This window comes from Colletes latitarsis, chromosome 2 (assembly GCF_051014445.1).
Source record: "Colletes latitarsis isolate SP2378_abdomen chromosome 2, iyColLati1, whole genome shotgun sequence".
In the NCBI taxonomy this organism is placed as follows: Eukaryota; Metazoa; Arthropoda; class Insecta; order Hymenoptera; family Colletidae; genus Colletes; species Colletes latitarsis.
In genome coordinates this window covers 20,393,398-20,421,189 of record NC_135135.1, presented here as the reverse complement: position 1 = coordinate 20,421,189, position 27,792 = coordinate 20,393,398, and the positions used below count along the sequence as shown (strand labels likewise).

At 43.7% G+C, this 27,792-nt stretch overlaps 1 protein-coding gene across 3 annotated transcripts in view; it reads right to left on the bottom strand.

Annotated features, from left to right (window-relative positions):
- Sfl (N-deacetylase and N-sulfotransferase sfl) overlaps positions 1 to 27,792 on the bottom strand; it is a 231,922-nt gene that overhangs the window by 90,622 nt on the left and 113,508 nt on the right. Inside the window, exons 1-2 of one of the 3 annotated variants that reach the window (XM_076780416.1) lie at positions 4,391 to 5,206; positions 2,947 to 3,042 (exon numbers count right to left, since the gene is read on the bottom strand). The exons of 1 other annotated variant lie outside the window; for it this stretch is intronic. The gene's annotated coding sequence lies outside the window, so the exon portion shown is untranslated. Of the gene's footprint in view, positions 1 to 2,946; positions 3,043 to 4,390; positions 5,207 to 27,792 lie in introns of those variants that run through there. One more of the 3 variants, XM_076780398.1, reaches the window with a different exon arrangement.

Below are 27,792 nucleotides of genomic sequence, written 5' to 3'. Positions count from 1 at the left end.
AGGGGTTATCCAAATTCGGAATATTCCGTGTCCGTACATTTTAAATAATAAGCTTCGATTACGTACATGTTTGTTTATTTATATTTTACGTCATTCTTTGGATAAAAAACTGTTCGAAGACAACTGTGGAGGGAATCGTAGCGTAGTCAAGCGTAACTTTTTACGTGTGCAGAAAATGTCGCGCAAAAATAGTCGAACAGTATAAATTTGAGCGTGTGTTCCTGTAGTTGCGCGAAAATCTTCGAGGAAACTGGGTTGTTGGCTCATTAACGGAAACGGTAAACAACTCGAGAGGTAAAACGTTCGTAGAAAACTACGGGCGCTACATAAAATCGTTGCAGCATCACGGTCGAGCGTGTTGGAGCGTGTGTTAAACAGAAATAGAAAAACTTGTCGTCTAATAAGGCGTTTACTTTTTTTGTGATCTTTTTCATCGCCCAGGAACATGTAACAAAAAAGACAACATTTTCCTCGACGAATCGCTGCTGGACGTTTCCAGTGACACGATATCGTTGGACTTCGTTTTCGAAATATTTTCTACCAATCGAATTTGGTAATTTTTGATACGTCGTATACAGGGTGTTCGGCCACCCCTGGGAAAAAATTTAATGGAGGGGTTCTAGAGGCCAAAATAAGACGAAAATCAAGGATACCAATTTGTTGATGGAGGCTTCGTTAAAAAGTTATTAACGTTTGAAGTTCCGCCAATACTGAATTTTTTTCTCGAAAGTGGGTAAGATTTCGAGGGTATGTCTAATGACCAAAAATAATTGTAATTGACCCCTGCAACCGAAAATAATTTTTTTAGAACGATTTGAAATTTTTTTTTTTCGACGAAAAATTTAAGCACCCTATCGATTTTTCTTAAAAATTCGTTTTTGAGTTTTAGTAATTTTATTTGACGCCCTATAGAAAAGTTGTGTAATACTTTTTTGTAGGTACCTATGAGCTCTAATTCAGAAAAAAGTTTCATTGAAATATATTCACAATTGTAGGAGTTATGGCTGTTTGAAAATTGGACCATTTTTATGGGGTTTTTCTCATTTTGCGAGGACAAGGACCAACTTTTTGAATATTTTTACAATTTGTACATATTCTCCATCAAAATACGCGTAGTTTGCTTTTTTAAACATTAAAATCGTCCAATCCGTTCAGAAGTTATGACCTTTTAAAGATTCGTATGAAAATTCGAGTAGTCATTTCTGGCCAGAAATGATATTTTCGGTAAGGAATTTTTTTCTCGAAACTGAGTAGGATTTCGAGGGTATGTCTGTTGACCAAAAATGCTTGCAATTGACCCCTGCAACTAAATATAATTTTTCCAAGACGATTCGAAAGTCTTTTTTTCCACCCAAAACTTTCAGCACTTACTCGAATTTTTTTCTAGAAAGTGGGTAAGATTTCGAGGGTATGTCTGTTGACCAAAAATGATTAAAATTGACCCCCGCATTCAAATATAATTTTTCCAGAACGATTTGAAATTCTTGAATTTAATTGTTAACAACTTTTTAACGAAGCCTCCATCGACAAATTGGTATTCTTCATTTTCGTCTTATTTTGGCCTCTAGAATCCTCTATTAAAATTTTTCCCAAGGGTGGCCGAACACCCTGTATACGACGTTACTCTGAAATAGGGGCAATTTTAACGCCATAGTTGGACGTTCCTCTCCGACTACAAACGATATCTAGAGTTTCCACCCACGCGTCACTATTAGTATTCTCTCCCTTCAACCTCCGTCTCTCCATCTTTCCCTCTACGGAGTACCCCGCAGATGTGGAATTTTTACTATATCCTCGCAACGTAGATCCCAGTGAGGGTTCGTTCGTGCGGGGCTGTATTAAAGACGAGCGCTGTTTAAAGACGACCTCGCCACCGGGAATATGCGTCTCGCAGGGAAACCTTGCGACAAGTGTTAAATTTCTCTGATATCGGACAAATCTCTTTACGAATTATTCGATAAAAACTAGTTACTCACTCGCGCTAAAAGGGAACATTATTAAACAAATGCACGTTGTTCGAAACAATTACAAGTCCTCTCAACTAATTTAGTATAATAACAAGCAGTTTGCGATCGGAAGATCCGACGACACATGTTCACGATCGAAACGCAAAGTACCCAACAATAATAAATACACCGTATATTTACGTTAGATGTTACACGTTAGAAATTACGGAGCATAGCGTAATTTATAGATAATATTAGTCTAAAGTTTGACGGATATCGCGGAAATATTTTGACCGCGATTCCTGACATCGTTTATGCTTAAGAGGCCCTTGAATCGCAAACGCTCAAGATTTTGCCCCTCGATGCTCCGAGAGCTTTGCGTTTCAACGATTTTTCTTGGAGAAAATCGAAGGAGGTCTTCGTACTCTCGAGCTCATCCCTGTTTTTTATGCATCTTTCATAGTCTAACGCCACCGTGTCGCGTATTAAAGCGTCGTGCATCTAATTTCGCATTCAGATTGCCATTTTCGCGTTACAACGACATCTCGTAACGCTCGTAAAGAGAAGCCGAACGAAGGCGTACGAGATCGCAGTGTGCGACAAAACTCTTTGCTATTCTATTCTTTTCTTTTCGATTCCATGCTAAATACAAAACGGGGACCATAAAACTGGCCTTAAAAACGTAGTATTCGTGACGAAAGTTCTATACACGTGTCGTAAGTAATGCATCGAGCAACAATCGTTCAAGATTCGGTAACTTTGGATCGTTCGACGTGTTTTACTCATAATTTGGTAACGAGCCAACGTAATTAGTTTGATAGGGATAAATGTGGCAATTTATTAAAGCTAAGCTACTCGCGCGTTCTAAATTTCTGCGTCCCGTTCATCGATAGGATCTTCAGCTGTTTAAACACTAAAGCAAGTCCGTTATTCAAATTACTACGAAAGCAATGGTAGCATCTACAAAGATTCAACTACGTTTCATTTTCTAACAACATACCGTTTTACAGACCGTTCTTCAACGAGACGTGACGCGTTACGTAAGTAATACAAACCAAGCGAATGCGCCACTGCCAAAGTTTCTTCACCCATACACCTGCGCAAGCGAAATTGACCAAAAGATTACTAAATGTACTTGAACGTATAGCAAATACATTGACCGATATGAATCTAATATTTGCTCGATAGTTTCTTCGGAAAAAATTCCCAAAAATCACACCTTTCTCCTAAGTTATCGGAAGACTCTTTGAGAATTTATTTTTTTAAATCACAGACATTCGTTTTCAGAATGTACCGAGTTTAAATACAAAGACTATTGGCTGATATTTCCTACATAGTCGAAACAATGAGATACGATTGTTCGATCAAGAGGGAACGATAAATTATAATTTCATAACGAAAAGTGGGAGAACTAATCTTAACCGACCGATCGAATAATATAAATATGCAAGAATAGTTTACGATAACATATCGAAGAGTTATTTGTCCAAGTACATCCTGTTTCCCGGTAAAAGATTGTTAGCATAGCATGTTAACTGTTTGGACGATAAAATAATTAAAAAACGGAGGTCAATAAGTGGTTCTGCTGCAATTTGAGTGTTTTATATTTTTCTCGAGTGCTCATCGAGATATTTTTAACACGTTATAAGGTTTTAAATTTCATTCGCATAGGATTTCTAAGTTCTGAGTCTTATATTTCATTTTGGAGCGTTCAAATTCCTCGTCTAAGCAGTTCGTCGCTGGTTCGCGTAACGACGACCATGAAAAATGTACGCGTCACTATATAATTTGACCGATAAGTTCTAGCCACGGGCACGAGGATAATCACGTGTTCGCGGAACGCTTTGATAATAACATGAGCAGTTTCAGCGACAACGATTTTTGCTCGAAAAGCGATAGAACGATCGCGTCTCGATGCAAGTAACCTTTCTGTTCTCGTCACCACGTGACACCATTTATATGTAAACGAGCGTAAATGTCGACGATGCATACAGAGATACGCTGTCGTTTCTCCGCTTTACGTAAAACTAAATACGTCGAAAAGACAGGCGCGTGTCCTATCTAGGTTATCGCGGCTGTGACTGTTATATTTTCGTTGGTGAATTTGTAAACAAGGCGGCTAACCTGTTGAAACCTCGTTCGATTCTGATCGAGAATCCAAGGAATAAATTTAAAGGAGAAATTGGACGAAATTCCATCGAACGTACAACAACGAACCACCGATACGTAGAGGCATTTAAACGGGCCGCGCTTGTTTACACTCGGCCCCAGCCGACGTACACACATGGCTCTTCTTTTTGCTTGTGAGAATTATGTGCGCCGTCGGCCAGACGCCGCGCCGCACGTAGAGACATCTCGGCATGTGAGACCGAGCGCGCGAGAAACACGGAAATTTTCCATGGTTTTTTTTCGAAGCATGCACAAATGTGATCGTGAAATCTCACCAGTGAAGAAGAAGAAGAAGAAGTAATTGTGGAAAACTCGTGGCACCAGCTGGTCCAGGTTAAAAACACCATCTCAGCTAGCCCGCCTTCCAGGAAGCAAAATTTCCGAGAAACCTTTCTCTCGGTTCTTGGCCGAGGGTTTGTTGTCGACCGAGTCCCTTTTCTAACTCTCTCTCCTCGTTCCTCGTTCCTCTCTCGCTCTTTCGATCGTCGTACAGCCGGACGCACGGTAGTATTCCGCGTCCCTTCCGTTCTTTTCGCCTTTTCCGTCCTTGTCTCGGTTCAAAGGTACACGATCGTACGGTTATCACGCGACGCACTTTAGGCGCGATCACGGAAAATCACGTATGTACTCGAGGAGCGATCAGCAGCACCAAGCGACACACGCACGAAACGTTTCGCGACGCGCCATCGACACGAGAAGCAGCTATCTCTGCGTCACCGCGACCGCGAAAGAACGAGAGTAATGCCTCGGTTCATCTTTGTCTTTGGAGGTTAGGTTCGAACATCTGGCGTCTGTTTCGTTCGCATCGTTCGCGGCCGGAGAGATACGTAGCACGCGTACAACACTTGATCGCGACTCGTTTCTCCACGATCGAGAGCTACACTGACATCACGCACCACCTACCGATACACGAGAGACTCCGTTTGGGCTTCAGCACGGCAGAACCGGCGAAAAACTACAAGAAAATTCAGCCATGCTGACTGCGCGACCGGCGTCAGACTGCCGCGAGGACAGAGCGGGGATTCAGTTGAGTGGCATCGCCCGACCACGGGAGCACCCTCTCCTTTCCTTCCCGCGGCCGACAGACCATCGTCCCGTTCCCCTGCCATTCGTTCCTCGTATTTCCCCTCTCGTGCCTTCGACCCTTTTCTCCCCACTATTAACCGTACGCGCGACCCTTTGCGTCCCACCGCGAACTTCGACCGAAGTACCTATCCCCGCCGCCGACGCCGCGCCGTCAGCCAGCGAAACAGAGTCGGAGCGAGGAGGAGAAGCGACCGAGCGCCGCGCGTCGGACGAAGACCGAGGAAACGGGAATGCGACGCATGCGCAGACTATCAGTCGCGGCACGCGGTCGCGCCCAAACGCATCGCTCTGCGATCCTCATATTGATGTACTACGCGCTTGCACTCACGGCGAGCCGATTGCGGCCCTCGCGAATACCGAGCGACTCGTACGTGAGAGATGAACGAAGCAGCTCGTTAAGAAACCGCTGCCGGGGATGAGATACGTGCACCTCCGGCCGGATCGCTCTTTGAAGTGCTTCGGAGCTCGATCACCGACGAATCATTGACACATACGACGCTAGTTGCATATTTTTCTCGGTATAGTTATCGTCGACGCGCAGCTACACCTATACAGGGTGTTCGGCCACCCATGGGAAAAATTTTAATAGAGGATTCTAGAGGCCAAAATAAGACGAAAATGAAGAATACCAATTTGTCGATGAAGGCTTCGTTAAAAAGTTGTTACCAACTAAATTCAAGAATTTCAAATCGTTCTGGAAAAATTATATTTGAATGCGGGGGTCAATTTTAATCATTTTTGGTCAACAGACATACCCCCGAAATCCTACTCAGTTTCGAGAAAATAATTCCTTACCGAAAATATAATTTTTGGCCAGAAATGTCTGACCGAATTTTCATGCGAATCTTTAAAACGTCATAACTTCTGAACGGATTGGACGATTTTAATGTTCAAATAGCCAAACGCCGCGTATTTTAGTGTAGAATATGTCGCAATTATAAAAATATTCGAAAAGTTGGTTCTTGACCAAATTAAAAAATTCTAAATCGTCCTGGAAAAATTATTTTCGGTTGTAGGGATCAAATACAATCACTTTTGGTGAATAGACATACCTTCGAAATCTTACCCACTTTCTGGAAAAAAATTCGAGAAGGTGTGAAATTTTTCGACGAAAAACAAAAATTTCAAATCGTTTTGGAAAAATTATTTTTGGTCGCGGGGGTCAGTTACAATCATTTTTGATGAATAGAGATACCCCCGAAATCCTACTCAGTTTCGAGAAAAAAATTCCTTACCGAAAATATAATTTCTGGTTAGAAATGTCTGCCCAAATTTTCATGTGAATCTTTAAAACGTCATAACTTCTGAACAGATTGGACGATTTTAATGTTTAAAAATATTCGAAAAGTTGGTTCTTGACCCCGCGAAATGAGAAAAACCCCATAAATATGGCCCAATATTCAAACTGCCATAACTCCTACAATTGTGAATGTATTTGAATGAAACTTTTTTCTGAAGTAGAGCTCATGGGTACCTACAAAAAAGTATTAAACAACTTTTCTGTAGGGCATCAAATAAAATTACTAAAAATTAAAATTTAATTTTTAAGAAAAATCGACAAGGGGTAGGAGGTGCCTAAATTTTTCGATGAAAAAAAAATTTTTAATTCTGAAAAAATTCTTTTCGGTTGCGGGGGCCAATTACAATCATTTTTGGTCATATATATACCCCCGAAATTCTACCTGCTTTCAAGAAAAAAATTCGAAAAGGTGTGAAATTTTTCGACGAATAAAAAAATTTACCAATTCTTTTGGAAAAATTATTTTCGGTTGCGGGGGTCAATTACAATCATTTTTGGTGAATAGACATACCCCCGAAATCCTGCGGATTTTCGGGGAAAAAATTCAGTACGGGCGGAACTTTAACCGTTAATAACTTTTTAACGAAGCTTCAATCAACAAATTAGTATTCTTGATTTTTGTCCTATTTTGGCCTCTAGAATCTCCCATTAAAATTTTTCCCAGGGCTGGCCGAACACCCTGTACATACCGCGTACACTATACGACGCGATTCGTAGTACGATCGAAAAGGGAATTATTTCTCGTGAAAAAAGACGAACAAGTTGAAAATACGAACTGGACATTTTTTGCACGAGGTACCGCTTCCCGGAGAATCGAGTTTTGGAAGTTTGTCGGATATAGGATAGGCGCGGCCCGCTATGCCTGGGGCGAACGCATTCGATCAGACTACCGTCGATTTTTACAAACGCGAACGTAAATAATGAGAGATACGGTTCCCGATAGATACTTGACAAGTTTTCCAAATCAATTATCTCGCTGGTATTACCTCGTACAGTGTTTACGTTCCCAACAGCACCATTTTTTGTCGGCTCTTATTTAAAACGCGATTACAGTATTTTATTTATATATTGGGAAGTAAAAAGTTTACCACCAGTAGGTAAACATCGACTGTAGCAGCTGCACACGCGCCCATGGATAAATATGTTTGCGAATGTACGTACAGTTTCAGCGCATGACGGTTTAGGTATAGTATCTAAAAAGATATGCCGTAGTCCTGCTCCTTTTCCTTATTTCGAAGAACAGATGTAGCTATGTCCATATTACTCGGAATTATCGTTGCTATATGTGCACGGTTTGTATCCGTGTACATTTAGCACTGGCACTATTTGCGGAAGGCGTTGCACGCCGGTGCAAACCTGACAAAAACATCGTTCAAACATTTTCTGTACAACGAACGGAGATAAGTATGGCGTAGGCATACGTATTTACTGGTTAAATGCGTTTCGTACGCGGGAAACATCGAACACGCAGCCACGGGGTTCGAGTCACGAACAATTAATTATATTTTGAGAAGCACCGATGAAAGACACAAGGAGCCCCTTGAAGCCACAGCTTCCCTCGAGATCGTGCAACGTCCTTATCGCTTCTTCTATTCGCCCTTAGAAAACATTTCCCTCCCCTGTTCGAGCGAGCAACCCTTCTTCGTCCCGTTGAATTCTTTAACGATACAATTCCCGGTTGAACGCAGTAGCTCGCGAGCAGCGCCGCGAAACGAGTCTCTGGAAATGGTGCACGGTGCTGTGCACGGGGTTAACTAATGAATTCCGGCGCGGTTATACCAGGTCGGATGCGTTTCGAGGTCTTATCGTCGGTTGGAAATCAGCCTGCTTGGCAGATGTTCCCTGAATCCCCGATCTCTCTCTTTCTCTCGATGCGTTTCGCAACGCCTCCGCTTCTGGCATCCTTCGTCTTTTACGTTTTATAGGCAGAGAAACCAACGCCACTCACCTACCGTTTACTTCCACTACGTGGCTAAATATTAGTTACCGCGTCTAGGAATGGACTGTTCGAATTATTTTCCTGAATACCAGCGCCTGATATCTGTTCCGCGACTGCCGCCATCACGGGAGAAACGATACGCGTTAGATCGTGACGCGAACTCACGGCCCGATTTTTAAAACTCTACGCACACTGTGTTTCAATTACATTTTCACTCTTTCCCCAGCGTTCTGTTATTTTCTACCAAACGATAAACCTGTTAAATAAATAAGTATGCGAAAGTTGTCCATGTAGCAAGTTTTTTTTCGTAAAATCTGTGCCAAACGCTATACGAACTGTTCCAGATATACAGTCATAAGTCGGCTCAAAGAAACTTATTTCTGGTACATATAGTCGTGTATCGTACCGTTCCTTGTCCGGAGGTTTACGAGAGGAAATGAAATTCTTTTTTACTCTCTACTCAAAGATACAATCGTTTTTCTCCTTGCCTGGCACGACGAAGGAAATGAAAACTTTCCGCGTGCCCCTTCCCCGGTTAACCGTATTGCGCAAATAGAAACATTATTGAGATAAGAATTTCAAATCGCAGGAACATCGTCGCGCGCGTTCGTAAAGAGAGTTTTTTGTTAAAACGAGAAACGAACGGCTTTTTCCTGCGTTGAATCTTCCATCAATGTCATCCGATTCGCCGTAATGGAACGACCGTGAATCCACGACAATAACGCGAGAACATAAGACGCTGGGGCACCTTCGTTCTTCCCGTTAACGCGATACAGTGTCTCATAATAAGCGGAAACTGAAAACGTCACGTATACCAGAATGAAATTCAACCACGTATTCCCGGGGAACGTCAAACCGGTCTGATCGCGTCGTCCACGTCGTCCGTGTACATACTGGCAACAACCCGACGCCTTTGTCGCTAGACGAGTCGCTCGTCTTATTTGTCTTTTCTCTTTAAAGTCGACGTCCCACGTCTTAGAACGCTTCGAACGTCTATCCAGACGCGAACAGTGAAGCAACGCGAGCAATGCTTTTCGACCAACGGACCGATCTGCTTCGTTCAGACCGTCTTCCTATCGATCAAGAAATTTTCCTTCGCTTACCCGGTCCTGTACATAGATTTTTCATCCACGACGTCAATCAGAATCGAGAAATTTGTCTCCGAGAAGAAACACAATGCCAGCTTTCTACGTACGACTTGAAGTTTAACGAAGATTACGTTTACTTTTGCTCGAAAGAAGCCTCGTAAAAGAACTTTGCCGATGTCTCTTTGTTGTCGGATAACAGAAGACCATTGGTACAGCGATTTTATATTGCGGTCCGGTGCGATCGCGCACTTGGAAACTTTTCGATCTAATATGCCAGACCGATACGATTGGACCATCGTTGCGGAATTTCTCGAGAAATTTCGGTAGATCGTTCCGTAGGTTTTTACGTAGGTGGATACTTTGTGCAGGTCCCAGCAACCTAAATGTGCAATTAGCTTGCCGTTTGGTGTATTTCTCATCTACTGCGAGTACCTCGAACGTGTGATCAGACGAGCGTAGTGAGACCCGGCGCATCGAAAGGTACGATAGGTGCTAATTAAATGCGCCCTTTGACGCCATACAAGACCCATAGAGCGTCTGGCAATGGACATACCTTTCGTAGTATTGATCCATGACATCGTGCTTGGCGATTAAACAAAGACGCTCGAATCGTTGCCAGTCGTATCTAACGGCGCAACATCGAACAGGGCAAACACAACACATGACCTATCGATCGATTACGAGCTGGATGATACCTATCAGTTTCGATAAATAGTAAGGAGATTTTAGAAAATAGAATAACGATCGCGTATAACGAAATAACGGTTAACGATCCAGCGATTAACACTCACCATTGTAAAAGGGAGTCGATAGGGTTCAGCGTTTGCGACGTTTCGCGTTTCCGTGATCCTAAATGTATCGTACGTAGTCATTAAGCGGCGATCGATTAAGCGCCGTCGCACGGATGTTTATACGCCTACGGTGGGTGCACGTACGCGCGTCTGATTTATCAACAAACTCGGCTAGAAATTAACCTCATCGCTGCGGGCTGGGTACCCTGCACGCCCGCAGACGATCGCAGCGAGTTCGTCGGGCAATGATACATTAACTAATTATCCTGGCGTCTCCGCAGCTTGTCTAAACTGGCAGCTGTTCGGTTATCGGGGGCTAGACGCAGATTATGTTAGTTAGACGACGATTTAATCAAGTCCCCGGGACGCGACCGGCGAGCATCGTCGAACGAGCGAACCGAAACGACAGGGATCGAGTTCGTTAACGGTGTTGCTCGTAAGAAAATCACCAACAGAGGCTTCGCGATTGCTCGTAGATCCCAGGAGTCGTCGATTCTACCCGTTCGGGTATTTATCGACCAAGGGGAACTGGGTTATGTTCGTTACCGGGATATTCGACCGAGACATCGGATAGAAAGAGGGATGCGCCGGGACGAGTCAACGAACCGAACCAAGTTTGCACGGAATCGCTGTAAACAGCGAAATTTCCACCGGATCCCGTCGAGCGCGAAAGGAACCGCGACCGAACGATCAATCTTATCTCGCAATGTTTCGCGCAGAAATTGACGGAACTGTAATCGAATACTATTTCCTCCTAGCCGTCTTCCATCTTTCCCTACTTGGAAGAGTAATCTCTCGCCGGGAGACGAAACAACCAACGCCGCGTCTGTTGTAAATTCTCTTCGTCTTTTATTCGGGATAGAGTCCAAAAATTTGATTCGTTCAACTCGATTGGTGTTGGAGGACAACGATATCTGAATGAATTAATGTTTTGTACGCGTGTGATAGAGACACGCGGAGTGACGTCGAAACTATCGATCTGCGATATTGCGGTTTTTGCTTTTCATTAGCTATTTTGTCATTCAGTTCGTCCTCGCTCGTGCCGTAAAGAAACTTCATGTCAATTAAAGTTTTATACAGGGTGTTCGACCACCTCTGGGAGAAATTTTAATGGGGGATTCTAGATGCCAAAATAAGACGAAAATCAAGAATACCAATTTGTTGATGGAAGCTTCGTTAAAAAGTTATTAACGTTTAACGTTCCACCTGTACTGAATTTTTTTTCTGGAAAATGCGCAAGATTTCGAGGGTATGTCTATTCACCAAAACTGATTGTAATTGACTCCCGCAACCGAAAATAATTTTTCCAAAACGATTTGAAATTTTTTTTTTTCGTCGAAAAATTTCACACCTTCCCGAATTTTTTTCTAGAAAGTGGATAGGAATTCGAAGGTGTGTCTATCGACCAAAAATGATTGTAATTGTCCCCCGCAACCAAGAATAATTTTTCCAAAACGATTTGAAATTTTTTTTTTCCGTCGAAAAATTTCACACCTTCCCGAATTTTTTTCTAGAAAGTGGATAGGAATTCGAAGGTGTGTCTATTGACCAAAAATGATTGTAATTGTCCCCCGCAACCAAGAATAATTTTTCCAAAACGATTTGAAATTTTTTTTTTCCGTCGAAAAATTTCACACCTTCCCGAATTTTTTTCTAGAAAGTGGATAGGAATTCGAGGGTAAGTGTAATGACCAAAAATGATTGTAATTAACCCCTGTAACTAAATATAATTTTTTTAGTATGATTTGAAATTTTTTAATTTCGTCTAAAAATTTCAGTATCTACTCGAATTTTTTTCTCGAAAGTGGGTAGGAATTCGAGGGTGTGTCTATTCACCAAAAATGATTGTAACTGACCCCTAAAATTGAAAATAATTTTTTTAGAACGATTTGAAACACGTGAAATTTCAGAGGAATCATTCAGTCGTGATCAGACATTATATGTTCGTTTAGGAATTTTTTTCTCGAAACTGGGTAGGATTTCGAGGGTATGTGTAATGACCAAAAATGATTATCATTGATCCCCGCAACCGAAAATAATTTTTCGAGAACGATTTGAAATTTTTGTATTTAATTGTTAATAACTTTTTAACAAAGCCTCAGTCAAGAAATTGATATTCTTGATTTTCGTCTTATTTTGGCCTCTAGAATCTCCCATTAAAATTTTTCCCAGGGGTGGCTGAACACTGTATATTACTGCTTACGTGAAAGTTCAACAATTAGATTTTTTTCTCGCAGCTTACTTGTCTCCGATGCGAAATTAACTCTCCGTACTTCCGTGAAATAATATTCCCGGAGTAAACCAAAGAGGATAGACCGACGAGGCAGCTCCGTATCGTGAGGCGGATGCGTCGATATGCCGGGTTAACGATTTCTATTATAACACGGATTTCTCGTGCATCATCGTGTCAGATTGGACTCCGCCGACGCGTTAAGCTTCTTTCCCCCGATAAAGGGACGCGGAGACGCTCGCGATCGGCTGTAAAAATGGCGAGACAATAGCCACGCTATCGTGTTTTTAATTCTACGAGCTTCCCCACCTACGCACGTAAAGAAGGATCAATCGTGAAAAAGAGGTCCGATCACGGTGGACCTTTGCGTCGAAAATGGAGGTTCGTGATTGCCGCCTAGTACGAACGGCATAGCAATCGAGGCGTAACCGTCGCACAGGGTGTCTTTCGTCAGCAGTAAAAAGCAAATGCGACCGTCGATGATGTTCGCGCCTTGCCGCCTATATCCGCGCGACTTTCGACCGGGACCTAATTGAAGCCAGTGTGGAGCCGAGTCCTTTTATTATGCTGAACAAAAGCGAAGTCACAAAGCGCAGAACTCATTACGAGCCGCGCTGGCAGAGCGGAGCCAACGGCAGCGCAGCCGCTAGCAACACGTCGGCGAAAGCTTGATGAGAAATTCCGGAATGGGAACGATCGACTCCGCGGAAAACTCTTCGTCCCTCGAAGCTCGCTCGGGAAAGGAAAATAAAAGCGAACCGGAGCGGAGAGAGCGTGCAAAGAGAAACGGAGAAAGAGTTTTTCGAGGTTCCCTGCGACGCGAAAGGTACCCAATATCCGCTTTGATGCTACTTGGATCGTGGCCTGTACCGCCGTTCTCACGGATGCATCGAATTTCGCTCGCGGAAGGAACACCGAGTCTCGTAACGCGCCGCGCGAAAATTTCAAACCGGTCCCGAACGGCCGCGACCCACCCGTTACGATGCTCAGAATCTCATAACGCGAAAAGCTGGAAACTAAGCGTGGAAACGCTTTACGACTGCAAACACCGAAAATTCGATGCACAGTTCGAGCCTACCAGCAGAGATTTCAACGATCGGTACGACGAACGGGCAATCATCGTGGAGATTTCGTATTATCGACGCGATTTCGTTAAATTCTAGAATACGCGACTAATACGCGTTGCCAGCTGCACGACGAAATTCTAACGAAGATGAATTCATTGTCTGTCCCGGATTGGAGCGGGTATACGTAATTCATCAACGTAATTGAGCTCTCGCAGACCGAGTTAGCGAGTCTCGCGAGCCGAGTGCTATTTCGTAATGGCCCGTTAATTTCGGTCGGTAGTTTTCAGACTTGGTCGCGAACCGGAACTTTCTTTCGCGACTCACCGGGTTCTCTCTCTCTCTCTCTTTTGATTCGCGACATTGACCACCGCCAACGATCGCACGCTACGTTCACGAAGAATTCTATAGTGCCGGGGCGACGCTCGTAAATACTTGGCGGTTAATTGGTCATGAAATCCATTTCATAAATTGCAAAAACGATCGCTCGGTAAATGTATCGGAGCTGCTGGGAAGACTAAGTACGTGCGACGAGTGCTCGTAATAGAGTGTAGCACGAATCGAACAATGAACTCGCGCTGTACTTCGAGTGCACGCTCGTATCGTATTGGGTCAAGAATCGGAAAGAATCGCTTTCTTATCTCGCTGCTCTATGGACATTGGTGGTCGAACCACCAATTTCGATCGCTTAATTTCGAAAAAGGAAGATTGTCGTTTGAATTTCTAGGTATCAGATTCCACTCCACGATTAAATACGCGTTAACCTTTTCACGCGACAGCGAAAAGACCAATATACAGGTCGGTGACCCCTGGAAAAAATTTTAATGAAAAATTCTAGGGGCCAAAATAAGACGAAAATCAAGAATATCAATTTCTCGATCGAGGCTTCGTTAAAAAGTTCTGGAAAAATTATTTTCGGTTGCAACATTTAAACGTTAATAACTTTTTAACGAAGCTTCCATCGACAAATTGATATTCTTGATTTTCGTTTTATTTTGACCTCCAGAATCTTCCATTAAAATTTTTCCCAGGGGTGACCGAACACCCTGCTGTATAGATGCGGCACAGCAAACGGTAAAGGGGTTAAGAAGAAACATTCCCTCGGTCGAGTGGATTCTGTTACGAGAAATTAGCGATCGGCGATTCGAGATCGTTTCGTTCTTAAAAAGCGTAATAAGAAGAACCGTAATGGACTTTTCTTGTTCGCGGTGCCGTCCTTTTTCCTTTCTTAGTCGGCGTTCCTTCGCTCGTCGTAACTTCATCGTTCCTCGGGCAACAACGGAGACGCTGTCTCTTGGAAACAACGCGCGTTACTGTCTCGGTGGCGAGCAGAAGTGCCGCAGCAACGTTCAACTAATGTACTCAATTTCCCCGGCCAATCTCGTCCCGTATTTCAAAGTTAATAATCATTGTTTGTACGCAACCTCGTTGTGTCTTATAATTTAATCTCGAGGGTAAATCTTCTCGGGGGCTAATCTCGTGCCGAGAGCCGTCGACGTTCGTATAGCTTTCGCGAAAAAATACGGAACGATATCCTCGGGAAAATTAGCAAGTAAAAAGGAACGCGCGTTGCCTCTGGATATTCTCGAAATCAGAATATAAAAAGCCTCTGCTGGTCCGTTCTGATCCCTTCCAGCATCTCCGGATCCGGTAAACATTGCAACGAACGATTGATCCTTTTCACCGAGTCATCCTTACTCGTTTTCAGGAACGAGAACGAAGTCCTCTTTCTAATTCGATATTAAAATAGCCTGTTGATCGGAGCGTTCGATTCGCTAAAACGAGTTTCGATAAAGTTAACGCCTACACTGCACCCGAATAAGTTAACTACCGGTCCGAATTGGAGTGTTCGCGTGTATGGACGTACGTACACTTGTTTCGCCCTTTCTAATCCCCTGGTTCTGCGTCCGTATCGCGTTGCGTCTGCGTTTCGACCCTCCCTTTCGCAGTTCCTGTCCGCACCCGTGCTTGTGTTTACTCCCTGAACAGTTGGCTCCGGCTGTGATATCCGTCGCCGTCGTCTACGACGGAAAGCAAACTCATCACGATCGTCGCATGCAATCTCCCAGACAGCGAACCTCCCGGCGACTCGCGGAATTGCTTGTAAGACGCAAATTGTGTTGACTCGCGGAAAAATCTGGCTTTCCGAAGTCCTCGCGCCACCCACGCCACCCCGCCAGCTACCACGCTCTGGCTCTGCAAATAACGAAAAAGCTGATCGAACGCCGAATAGTCGTTGTTTCGTGTCTGGAATAGTATCGCGACTGGTCCTCGTGCACCGATCAACCGATACTTACGCGAAGATATGATACATAGAAATCTAGGCTACGGTGTTAATAATTCTTTTTCTTCCGTGGCTGCATTCGTAAATATTCTAACAGTGTTTTAGTACTAGCATCGGAAGGGATGCTCTGCTCGTACTCGTTCCATCTTGGATTTATTTTACGCGAGACGAACAAAAAGAGAAACAGAACGTTTCGTTTCAAAGTACAGTTATTAATGGCTCTTTAATTATTATATATACGGTGTATTAATTCCGTTCGTTATGCACGAGTAATTTCGGAAAAGCGATATTTATGCTATCGACGTTCGAACGAGTGACATTTTACCTTTTAAATAATAAATCCGGACGAAACAAAAGCGATTCTATTGCTTCGGTGCATCCCGTTGCTAAATGGTTGAATTATAAATTTCGATTCGGCCGTTTCCATCAGCAGATTATAAAAGTATACGTTGCCCGAATAATCAATGTTTGAATAATTCACGTTTTCCTGTATACGTAAATAGTAATTATACGGGAGACAAAAGTCATACACTGATTCGAGTGTAATAATCGCGATGCATTTGGGAATAATTAAACTAGAAACTTCCGTTGAATTTTCAATTATAAAGATACAGAGGTACAGAGTAGTGAATTAATGGTTCGTACACGATTGTAACATGTCGCGCGTGTAAACGCGCCCAGAGCTCGCGTTGAGCGGCTCTCTTTGAGCGGATCCGTGATCGAGTCAATATCACCGTCTAAGGAAAGGAAAGGACTCGTCAAAAGGCTTCGACGGGACCGGGAAAGGATTTTCCGGCACCGGCAGCTCTAAATCCAGCTACGTGGCATCTGTTCCAATAATCAGGGCCACTGTCCATCACCTTCTTCTTAAAGAAAGTAAAACCAATTTTGTTTCTTTCGATTCGACCAGCAACGTATACAAGGTGTTCGGCCACCCTTGGGAAAAATTTTAATGGAGGGGTTCTAGACGCCAAAATAAGACGAAAATCAAGAATACCAATTTGTCGATGGAGGCTTCGTTGAACAGTTATTAACGTTTAAAGTTCTCACTGTACTGAATTTTTTTCTCGAAAATGCGCAAGATTTCGGGGGTATGTCCATTCAACAAAAATGATTGTAATTGACCCCCGCAACTGACAATAATTTTTCCAAAACGATTTGAAATTTTTTTTTTTCGACGAAAAATTTAGGCACCCCCTTGTCGATTTTTCTTAAAAATTACTTTTTCATTTTTAGTAATTTTGTTTGACGCCCTACAGAAAAGTTGTCTAATACTTTTTTGTAGGTACCCATGAGCTCTACTTCAGAAAAAAGTTTCATTCAAATATATTCACAATTATAGGAGTTATGGCCATTTGAAAATTGGACCATTTTTATAAGGTTTTTCTCATTTCGCGGGTTCAAGGACCAACTTTTCGAATATTTTTACAATTTGTACATATTCTCCATCAAAATACGCGTAGTTTGCTTTTTTAAACATTAAAATCGTCCAATCCGTTCAGGAGTTATGACATTTTAAAGATTCGCATGAAAATTCGGGCAGACATTTCTGGGCCTCACATTAGATTTTCGGTAAAGAATTTTGTTCTCGAAAGTGGTTAGGATTTCGGGGGTATGTGTAATGACTAAAAATGATTGCAATCGACTCTTGCAATCGAAAATAATTTTTCTAAACGATTTGAAAAATTTTAATTTTGTCGAAAAATTTCACACATTCTCGAATTTTTTTCTCGAAAGTGGGTAGGATTTCGGGGGTATGTCTATTCACCAAAAATGGTTATAATAGACCCCCGCAACCGAAAATAATTTTTCCAGAACGATTTGAAATTTTTGAATTTAATTGTTAATAACTTTTTAACGAAGCCTCATTTTGGCCTCTAGAATCCCCCATTAAGATTTTTCCCATAGCTGACCGAACATCCTGTATACCATCCTACGATTTGATCGTTCTGTCTTGAACAAAGACACGCACAAAATAAATCGGAAGCTAAACGATAAATTCAGCCTCGTGGTTCTTTTCTTCCTGACTAATGTTATACGATAAAGGTACTTTGCTCGATCGTGAGGTATTTGCCAATGCTGGAATTACGAACAATGCTCCGTTTTCATCGACAAATTATAAGTACGTGGCAGTTTCGGCACTTTGTTGTTTTCGTAATAACTGCGTAAAGTTGGAAGGAGCAACGAGCGTTGGAAACTGGTGGACATGCAGAAAAGAAGGACGATGTACGTAAGTCAGCTTCAGCGATGGTCGCGATGCGTTCAGATGTGCCAGGAATTATCGATACCGTTGTTTTTTTATCGACTCTGGTCGGGATCGGCATTGAACGCACGTAGACACGCGTGCAAACATCGCGGTTCATTAAATTAATCCGAACACGGACCGACGTATAAACGGTGAACGTGCGAGTCCGTCGCGACGTGCCGCGTCGCCGTAATTTCTCTTGGACGTTCCACCGATTTCAAATCGTGCAGCGAATACCCGTCGATCCTCGATATATTAAATTACGATGATTTTTTGTATCGAGAGGATTCTGTGCTAGAGAGAACGACGTCTCCAGCCCGGGGGCGGAGCCCGGAGAGTTCAAATACGCCCGCCGGATATCGAGTGTTGATTTTCTGGTCGAAAGTTTGGTATCTTTTCTGGTCTAGGGAGAACGAGTTCCCTTTTAAAAGTTTATCGAACATAGCGTTCTAACAAAGGATTCTCATCGTTCGCGCAAGTATCGTGTTCGATGGTTCCATTGATAGCAGACCGTAGCAGACGGCCGGTGCACGAATCGGACGAGTAGGTAGATTCGGTCTGATATACGGACCAATGAAACTGTCCAGAGTGCATTTACGTTTTCAGGTGTTCGTATCGCAAACGGTTTATTCCCTGGGGGGGTGCCGAAGACGGCCATTTCTCGTTCTCGCTTATGGAATATTACAAGAGCGCAACCCCTAATGGGAAGACGAATCGCGATTCGAGAGAGTCTGAATGTGTTGAATGGAGGCTTCGTGGACAAAGCCAGCCACTTGGCGGTCCTTTTGTTCTCGATTGTAATCGGTGCCGTCGATACCAATTTCACTGGTAATTACGAGTTCACTTTTCTAACGAGCGTCTTGGTTCTCATTGTCGGATGAAAGAGATCCCCCGTTCAAAGCTGGCAAAAACATCATCGGACGCAGACCCGTATCGAGTGCTCACAGTCCTCTTATTACAGACTGACTGGCTCTTTCTCGTAACAATCCGAGAAAACCATGGTAGAAAGCGCTCGATGGAGAAGCTCCCACGGAAAAATCGTGCAACTGGCGCAGTAGGTGAGCCTCGAGCGACCTTCCTCCTCGCGTTTCGGGCGTCGTCGCGCGTCTCGAGACTTGGAAAGGCTCTCCGGCAACTCCCCGCGGGCCGAAGAACTCGAGAACGCTTCGTTGCTTCTCCAGGGGAATCGATATCTCGACAGATCCAACGATCTGTCGAGAGTTGGCCGTGGAATTTCGCGAGACACAATTTCTCGGAACGCTCCGAGGCGAATACGCGGAAGTACCTGTCCGTCGACGGCGTTCCTCCATCGATTCGTCGACTATTCTCCGCCAAATATTCTATTCTTTTCTTACTTGCTGGATTGGCCCAAGCGTTTCGCCCACGGATGCTAAATGATCGTTCCAGCGTCCATCGACGACGATTCACTCGCGATTTTCAAATTAGAACGACGCGACGTAACGTAAGGACGATTAAACTGCTCGAACGGTCGGTGGTTTTCTCTTCTCGCAACAGCAGAATTTGCAACGGACGTGGGAACGATAAGGAATGCCCAGCGACCCAGATGGTAAGATTAGAGAACGCTTTGGTATGCGGGCTACATTCGCGCGATTATCTGCGAGTCGATAACTTACTTGCCGAATTTCTGGTCAACCCCGACTGGACTAAATGCTCCTCCAGGCTCATGCTTTATAATCTCGTCCAATTCCCGACCGCTATTCTAGTCGCATTCGGTTGCGTTTATTAAAGGAAGATCGATCGTTGGGCCAGCATCGTTTCCGTCAACGTTGCCTCTCGATTTCAGCCAGCGAAATTAGAGAGATCGGTTATCGTTGCTCTTCTTTTTCGCGTCGAACGGTAGGCTCGTAAACGATATAGGACGCATTACTTATAGAACGAAACGTTATTAAACTGTTCGCTGAAGGAAAAGTAATTTTAACGTTAGTATCGAGACCCTAGATCGCAGAAAATGGACATAGGCGTTTGTCCAACACGTGTTTCATTTCCAACAGATTGCGCCATAGCATCGGCGTAACAAACGCGAAATATCGATTCGATCGCAAAAAGTAATCGCCGGTTGGCGTTTCGAAGAAAGCGGCGCCTACGCGCACCGCTAGACCGTAGTTCGTGCTATTCTTTCCAAGAATAAATTTTCTCCAGCACCGCCCACGTATCCTTAAGAAATAATGCTGTAGCACGGTTCTCTCTCTTTCCTGGCCTTGATCGGTGAGCTGGTTGTCTGTCTCGCTAGGTTACTCGTCAACGGTGCTCTCAGAAGGGCAGTTTAAGGAAACGCCAACTATCCGATAAAAGTAACAATATCGATTCCCTGGAACATCGGTTAAAAGACGAGTACGTCTATCCATTTTTTCGGGGTGAAGAATGTATAATAAATTATTTCTCTGCCAGCGTCGAGGAGGAACGAGAATCTAGAAAGGTGTTGGCAAAGCATGGTTGATATTGGCAAAAAGGGTGAACGTACGATGCAGTTTATACATACACGCGTGTCGCCCTTTCCACAGAGACAAGCATACGTGCTTTGCGACCGAATCGCAAGCAGATCGTGTTGTTTCGTGCTAGCGCGTGCGGCCGCTCCTCGGAAGAGTGGCATTTTGCCGATATCGAAGTGGCTGATGCGAGAACGAGTAACCTCTTTTATTGGATGTATACACTCGCGGCACCGATTGCCGATCGGTTGCTACGAATTACTCGATGTTCGTAAAAATCGATCCCCTTTGTTCCGTTAAAGGAATTAAGCCGCCCTCGACTCGGCCCCATGGATTACTTTACTTCATCCGCCTAGTTTCATTCGTTTCTCGTCCGTTTGTCAAAGACTTGGAGCATTTCGTCGTACCGAACAACGATAACGTTTTCTCGGATCGTTTAAATGGTAACCCCTTCGCCACAATGGTATCCAATTAGTATACAGAGTGTTCCGCCACCCCTGGGAAAAATTTTAATGGGAGATTGTAGAGGCCAAAATAAGACGAAAATGAAGAATATCAATTTCTTAATGGAGGCTTCGTTAAAAAGTTATTAACGTTTAAAGTTCCGGCTGTAGAACTGCAATTTGTCCACCTACTTGAATTTTTTTCTCGAAAGTGCATAGGAATTCGGGGGTATGTCTATTCACCAAAAATGATTGTAATTGACCCCCGCAACCGATAATAATTTTTTCAGAATGATTTCAAATTTTTCTTTTCCGTCGAAAAATTTCACACTTTCTCGATTTTTTTTCTAGAAAGTGGGTAGGATTTCGGGGGTATGTCTATTCACCAAAAATGATTGCAATTAACCCCTGCAACCGATAATAATTTTTTCAGAACGATTTGAAATTTTTTTTTCCATCCAAAAATTTCACTTTCTCGAATTTTTTTCTAGAAAGTGGGTAGGATTTCGGGGGTATGTATATTCACCAAAAATGATTATAATTGAGCCTCGTAATCGAAAATAATTTTTTCAGAACGATTTGAAATTTTTTTTTTCCGTCGAAAAATTTCACACTTTCTCGAATTTTTTTCTAGAAAGTGGGTAGGATTTCGGGGGTATGTCTATTCACCAAAAATGATTATAATTGAGCCTCGTAACCGAAAATAATTTTTTCAGAACGATTTGAAATTTCTTAATTTTGTCGAAAAATTTGTCCACCTACTCGAATTTTTTTCTCAAAAGTGGGTAGGAATTCGACGTTGTGTCTATTCACCAAAAATGATTGTAATTGAGCCCCACAACCAAAAATAATTTTTCCAGAATAATTTGAAATTTTTAAATTTAATTTTTTAATGTCACTAACTTACTAACGAAGCTTCAGTCAAGAAATTGATATTCTTGATTTTCTTCTAATTTTGGCCTCTAGAATCTTCCATTAAAATTTTTCCCATGGGTGGTCGAACACCCTGTATTTACAGAAAGACGAGAAAAAGAAAGATCGCAATGAAAAAGAAACGAAATCATCTCTGCGGATGATAAGAAGGATGTTTAAATAGGACGACGCTTTCCGCGTTATAATCTCAGTGAAATCCTGTTTTGTTCCGATCTTGCTATTACGTACAGCTAAATTTCCGCCAGTCGGAATCGCCTCAAAACGAACTAACGGAACATGAGATTGCATTTACGGTGGTTGTTGTGGAGCGATGGGAGGTGCTAGGCTGAGGACGAGGACGCGGATAGGGCCGGGGAGGGTGGAATCGAGGGAGAATTTCGATTGCGAAGCGAAATAGTTTGGATTCGAACAATGCTATTATATGCCCGCTCGCGTGCGCGCGCACGGCCGCTAAATACTCACGGATGCTGAGGAGTAAAGTTGAATCGGAACCGTAAACAGAGCTAAGCTACTTACTAGTATAAATTCAACTGTATTACGGCACAGCACAAAGTAAAACAGTTTACCCTTGAATACCTATCACGGAAGTTCCCGCGGCGCGTCCCGACGTCGCGTTACAAACTCCACTGCAGGCTGTTTTCATATTTAAAGCCGGCAGCGATCCCCCTGTTATCTGTGTACCGTTCGCCCCGTCTACTGTTTATAACGAACACGTTACGCGGCTATGCTATGCGAAAACAAAGATTAAAAGTGGGCTAAAACGGGGCTTTGATCCTCGATGTTCGTTCGATGTAAAGGACAACGGATATAGCGACGCGTACATATACAGGGTGGGGCAGTAACTATTAGCACCTCAGATATCTTGGAAACTATAAGTTTCACAGAAATATTTGCTAAAGTAAATTGCACAGTACGAAGGGCGCTATTGGGTGGTGATAATAGTTTTTTTGCAGGTGAAGGTACTTCGGACATTTGAAGGTCACATCCATTTTTTTAAATGGATCGGTATGTTTTTGCTTCCGTATCACGATAGAGGATCTTAAAACGAGTTCAACGACCTATTACACAAGGTCATTGAAGGTCATAGAAAGTAGAGAAAGGCGATAATACTTACGGTTTTGGTAGTAAATGAAACATGTTTATAGTAGGTGTTCGAAATGATGACCATCACTGTCAATGCACCGTTGGATTCTTTTTACGATTGATTGACTTGCAAGTCTTACAGCGTCAGAACTTATTGATGCACAGGCTGCAATAATTCGCTGTTGCATATCGTGAGATGTAGTTGGTACTTCTTTGTACACTTTCTCTTTCAGTGTTCCCCACAGAAAGAAATCTAAAGGTGTTATGTCTGGTGAACGAGCTGGCCACGATATTGCATCGCCGCGTCCAATCCAACGATTTCGAAATTTTTCATCGAGTTCCCTTCGCGCAATCGATGAATAATGTGCTGGGCATCCATCATGTTGATATCACATGGTTCGTCGTGTAAATAAAGGTAACTCTTCTAGCAAAAGATCCAATGTATCCTTAATAAAATTAGCATAGACGTTGCCATTCAAATTTCCATTGATAAAATAAGGTCCAATAATGTTATCACCTATGATACCGCACCATACATTCACAGACCATTGTTTTTGATGTTCAACCTGTCGCAGCCAATGTGGATTTTCCGCTGCCCATAAATGCATGTTATGCAAATTAACATTCCCGTGATTTGTGAATGTTGCTTCATCAGTAAATAAGACGGTATTAAAAAAAAGCTCATTGTTTTGAATCTGACGTATAGCCCATCGACAAAACTTTAACGCGATTCATGAAGTCGTTCCCATGCAATTCTTGGTGAAGACTAACGTGATACGGATGAAATTTGTGACGGTACAAAATGCGAAGTACGCTCCTCCTACTAATGCCAGATTCGCGTTCAATTTGTCGCGAACTAATATGAGAATTTCTACACACACTAGCGAGCACACCGATTTCCATTTCTTTGTTAATTACTCGTATCAGGCGTTCACTTTTACGAACACTTAAACTACCGGTTTGCCTAAGTTTATCATACACATTTTTAAATGTTTGACGCGAAGGCTGAGACCGATGTGGATATCGTTCAGCATACAAGTTTTTCGCCCTTACAGAATTTTGTTGGCATTCGCCATAAATAAGAAGCATATCAACCTGCTCTTCAAACGGATACATCATGCCGGATTGACCGATTTATCGATACTAATCTTATGATGTTTATCTTATTCTGGAAACTATTAAAGTGTCCTTCAAGCAGTGTTTTTTCTCAGTGAAGTAAACGGTAAGCATTACGCATTCCTCTACTGTTGACAATACGTATGTTTCATTTACTACCAAAACCGTAAGTATTATCGCTTTTCTCTACTTTCTATGACCTTCAATGACCTTGTGTAATAGGTCGTTGAACTCGTTTTAAGATCCTCTATCGTGATACGGAAGCAAAAACATACCGATCCATTTAAAAAAATGGATGTGACCTTCAAATGCCCGAAGTACCTCCACCTGCAAAAAACTATTATCGCCACCCAATAGCGCCCTTCGTACTGTGCAATTTACTTTAGCAAATATTTCTGTGAAACTTATAGTTTCGAAGATGTCTGAGGTGCTAATAGTTACTGCCCCACCCTGTATACCATTTTGACAAGAATATTCCAGGCGTTTATATAAAAACGTTTTTTCTTGGAAACGAGGTCGATATTGCGAGAAGGGTCGGACCTTGACTAAACGGATATGGGTCAGGCGTCGGAAGGGTCGGCGTAAGGTGAATCGCTAGTAGGATGAATCCTCGCCGCGCAGAAACCTTAGCAAAGATAGGTCGAAAGAACCTTCCGATCTACACTTGTCGGGGTTCGCTATTACAACTCTCCCCCCTTTCGATCAATTTTATCCTCTACGGCAGGGCAGATCGCGTGTTATTAGAATTAAACGCGTTTCCATATCCTGTCTGGACCGTAAAACTTCCTCGAGGTTCGCGTTTAACGATAGATACGCATTTTCTCAACGTTACGTAACTATGGATAAAGTTACCGGGTCGTAAGTACCTACATACGTGTGCCCGACCGGTCGATTTTCTAGGGCATCGAAGGATTCGGTTCGCAAGCGGGAGACGTACCGTGGCACTGAATCGATGAAAGTGACGGTAACTCCTTGTACGTGCCCGGAGAACATCCCTTATAAGGTGAGATTTATTTTCCGCCGGAGCTTGTCCGTTTTACGATGATTCACGCGACAAGAGATCAGGGTGGAGCGAGGCGAACGGTTATTTCTCTCGGGTGTTGGTCGAAGGTAAGCCTCGAAACTAGCTGCGATTCAGGGCAAGGAATCGGATCGAAAAACTAGCACGTTTTATGCTTCGTATCGATATGGTAATCAATGTAGCGAGTTTAGTCGAAAGAAAACGATTTAGACAAACGTACCTTGTAATCGCTGGCGATAAAAGTTATCGATCGCCTGACAAAAACGAGCGAAATAACATTGACGGAAGACTGCGTGAATATTCGGACGAGAAAGTATAATGTAAACGCGTTGTTGTGCCGAAGGGCTGAAATTGAACCGCCGCGAAGTACGCGTACGGTTAGGGGCGCGCTTGAACGAGTCTCGGTGCTTATTTAGTAGAGGGACGCGGTACATCCACGTACGGAACGTATGTACACACTAGGACGCGAAATAAGCCCATTTCCACGGTGCACTCGGCCAACTATGGGAGACAAAAGCCGCGTTTATACGTGCAAACTGCCGTGGACGCAAGAAGCCGCAAACCGGACGTTTTCTCCGTATAATGCGCGCAATATGAGGAACGTTGATCCAGAACTAAATGGACTCTGTGTACATGCTGCCCAAAAAGCACGCAGTGCAAATTGCACGTAAACGTACCGAGTGAGTAACAACGACGTTTTCTTCTTCTCCTCCTTGAGAATACTTACGAAAACGAGTACGTTCTCTTTCTATCGTTCGAGTGAATGTCGTAAAGAAACGAGGGGAGGTTTGGAAACGCTGCATAAGTACACTGAAATTCGCCCGGAGTGTAGTTGTTACATTAGTTGCCGTTTGCAACGAATGACGTGCAATATGTCTGGCAGTGTTCGGCTCAGTTCCACAATTTTGAATGCAAATGGTTCCATTAATCGGTTCGAGCAATTGTCCTAACGAAATGACGTCGTTCAATCGCCGAGTTCACTATTATGCGAGTTATGTTAACCCCGCAGGGGGAATCAAATCCTTTGAGAGCAGGGCACAAAGCGTAAAGTTTCTTGCGGAGAATTTCGATAGCTTACTACATCGTGCCCTGTCGGTTTCTCTAGCGGCAAAGGTAAGTTCCCTTTCGATGCTGTCTCGATGTTCTGTCTATCGATTATACCGTTGCGGGAAAAGGCGCGTAAGAAAGGGTCTCGAGACGTCTCGAAAACGTCGAAATCGAAAGGTTGGCGGGAACTCGGGAGGCGCAACCGAGCTTGGAGTTCCGCAGGCGCGTTAACGGCGTTGAGGAGCGTCGGGGCGCATTTAAGGATTAAAGTCGAGCTTACGAAAGCCACTCGGAAACTCGTTCGCTACGTGTGCACGTAGATTCGAGAGCAGATGTTCGTAATTGCTTCCCCTCGGGCCGGCGCGGCGCGGCGCGTCTCGGCGCGGCTCGGCGCGGTGGGCGTCGTTATAAGTGGCGCGCGACGCGTAAAGTCCTCCTGAGAAAGCTGCAGGTTATGTGCCGACGGTGTACCTAGCTACCGTCTATACGACCGCGGGCTGTGTGCGTCCGTCAGTGTATGCACGCCGCGTTTACCTCGGCCGTGTGCGAACCTGCGCAACGCCCGGAGATGTAAACAATTATTGCGGGAACGATGCAAAATGAAAATTGCAAACAACGCGGGGGCGGTTTGCCCGGCCGGGGAAACGTTCCGAGGCTCTTTGCGCGTCATCGATTATGAATGGAGTTACGAAATTGCTAATAAAAAGTCGCCACCTGCTGCTACGGGACGCTGGAACGTTACTTTCGCCAAAGTAAACGATAACTGAAATAAGCTGCTCCGTTTCTGCGTTCCTCTGGCGTTTAAGGGCCGGTACGTCTCCGATTTATGTTCGTCGATTGTTCCTTGTTTATCGTTAAATTCGAACGACGGAGCATTCTCGTTATCGGATTGAATATTTGGGAGACGTGTCGAGTATCTTGTAGCGCACACGAGGATCGTGTAATATCCTGAAATCCGTGCGCGGAGCTACGGCTCAGGGTGGTGGTTTAGGTGCATCGGGGGTGGAGGAAAAGTGGCGGCGAAAGAGGGGCTGTGAAAATAGCGAGAGCACGGGGGTGGCAACGAGAGGAGAAGCATCGTTAATTTCAACGTCGGCGGAACAAGGCGGCGAGATTTACTGATATTTTTTCCCAGCGAGCTTTTAGCGCTCAGCAGTCCGCGGCCACGCGACCCCTTGCAACCCACCGTCCGCCCGGCCGATCGCAACGCTACTCGCGAATTACAAATGTTTATTGCGCCGAGTGGGTTATAACGGGCAGCCGGCAGGCGACTAACTAGGGAATTATGCGGCACGGCACTTTTCGAAATCACCCTGACGTCCTGGGCACGCTCGTTTCGTTCCGGCAATACAACCGAAGGGCATTTTCCGCGATGGCCCGTCGAGGACCACTACCCGAAACCATCGCGACCAGAGGCTCGCGGAAACATATCGCCCAGTATTCTATTAATCGACTCTTTCTTCATATCGAACCGTCGCTACTCGACTCTTCACTTTTAATTCTTAAGGGGTTAGGTAACTAAAATTTTGAAAAATTCGATAGTTTGTGTTTTGGCTTAAA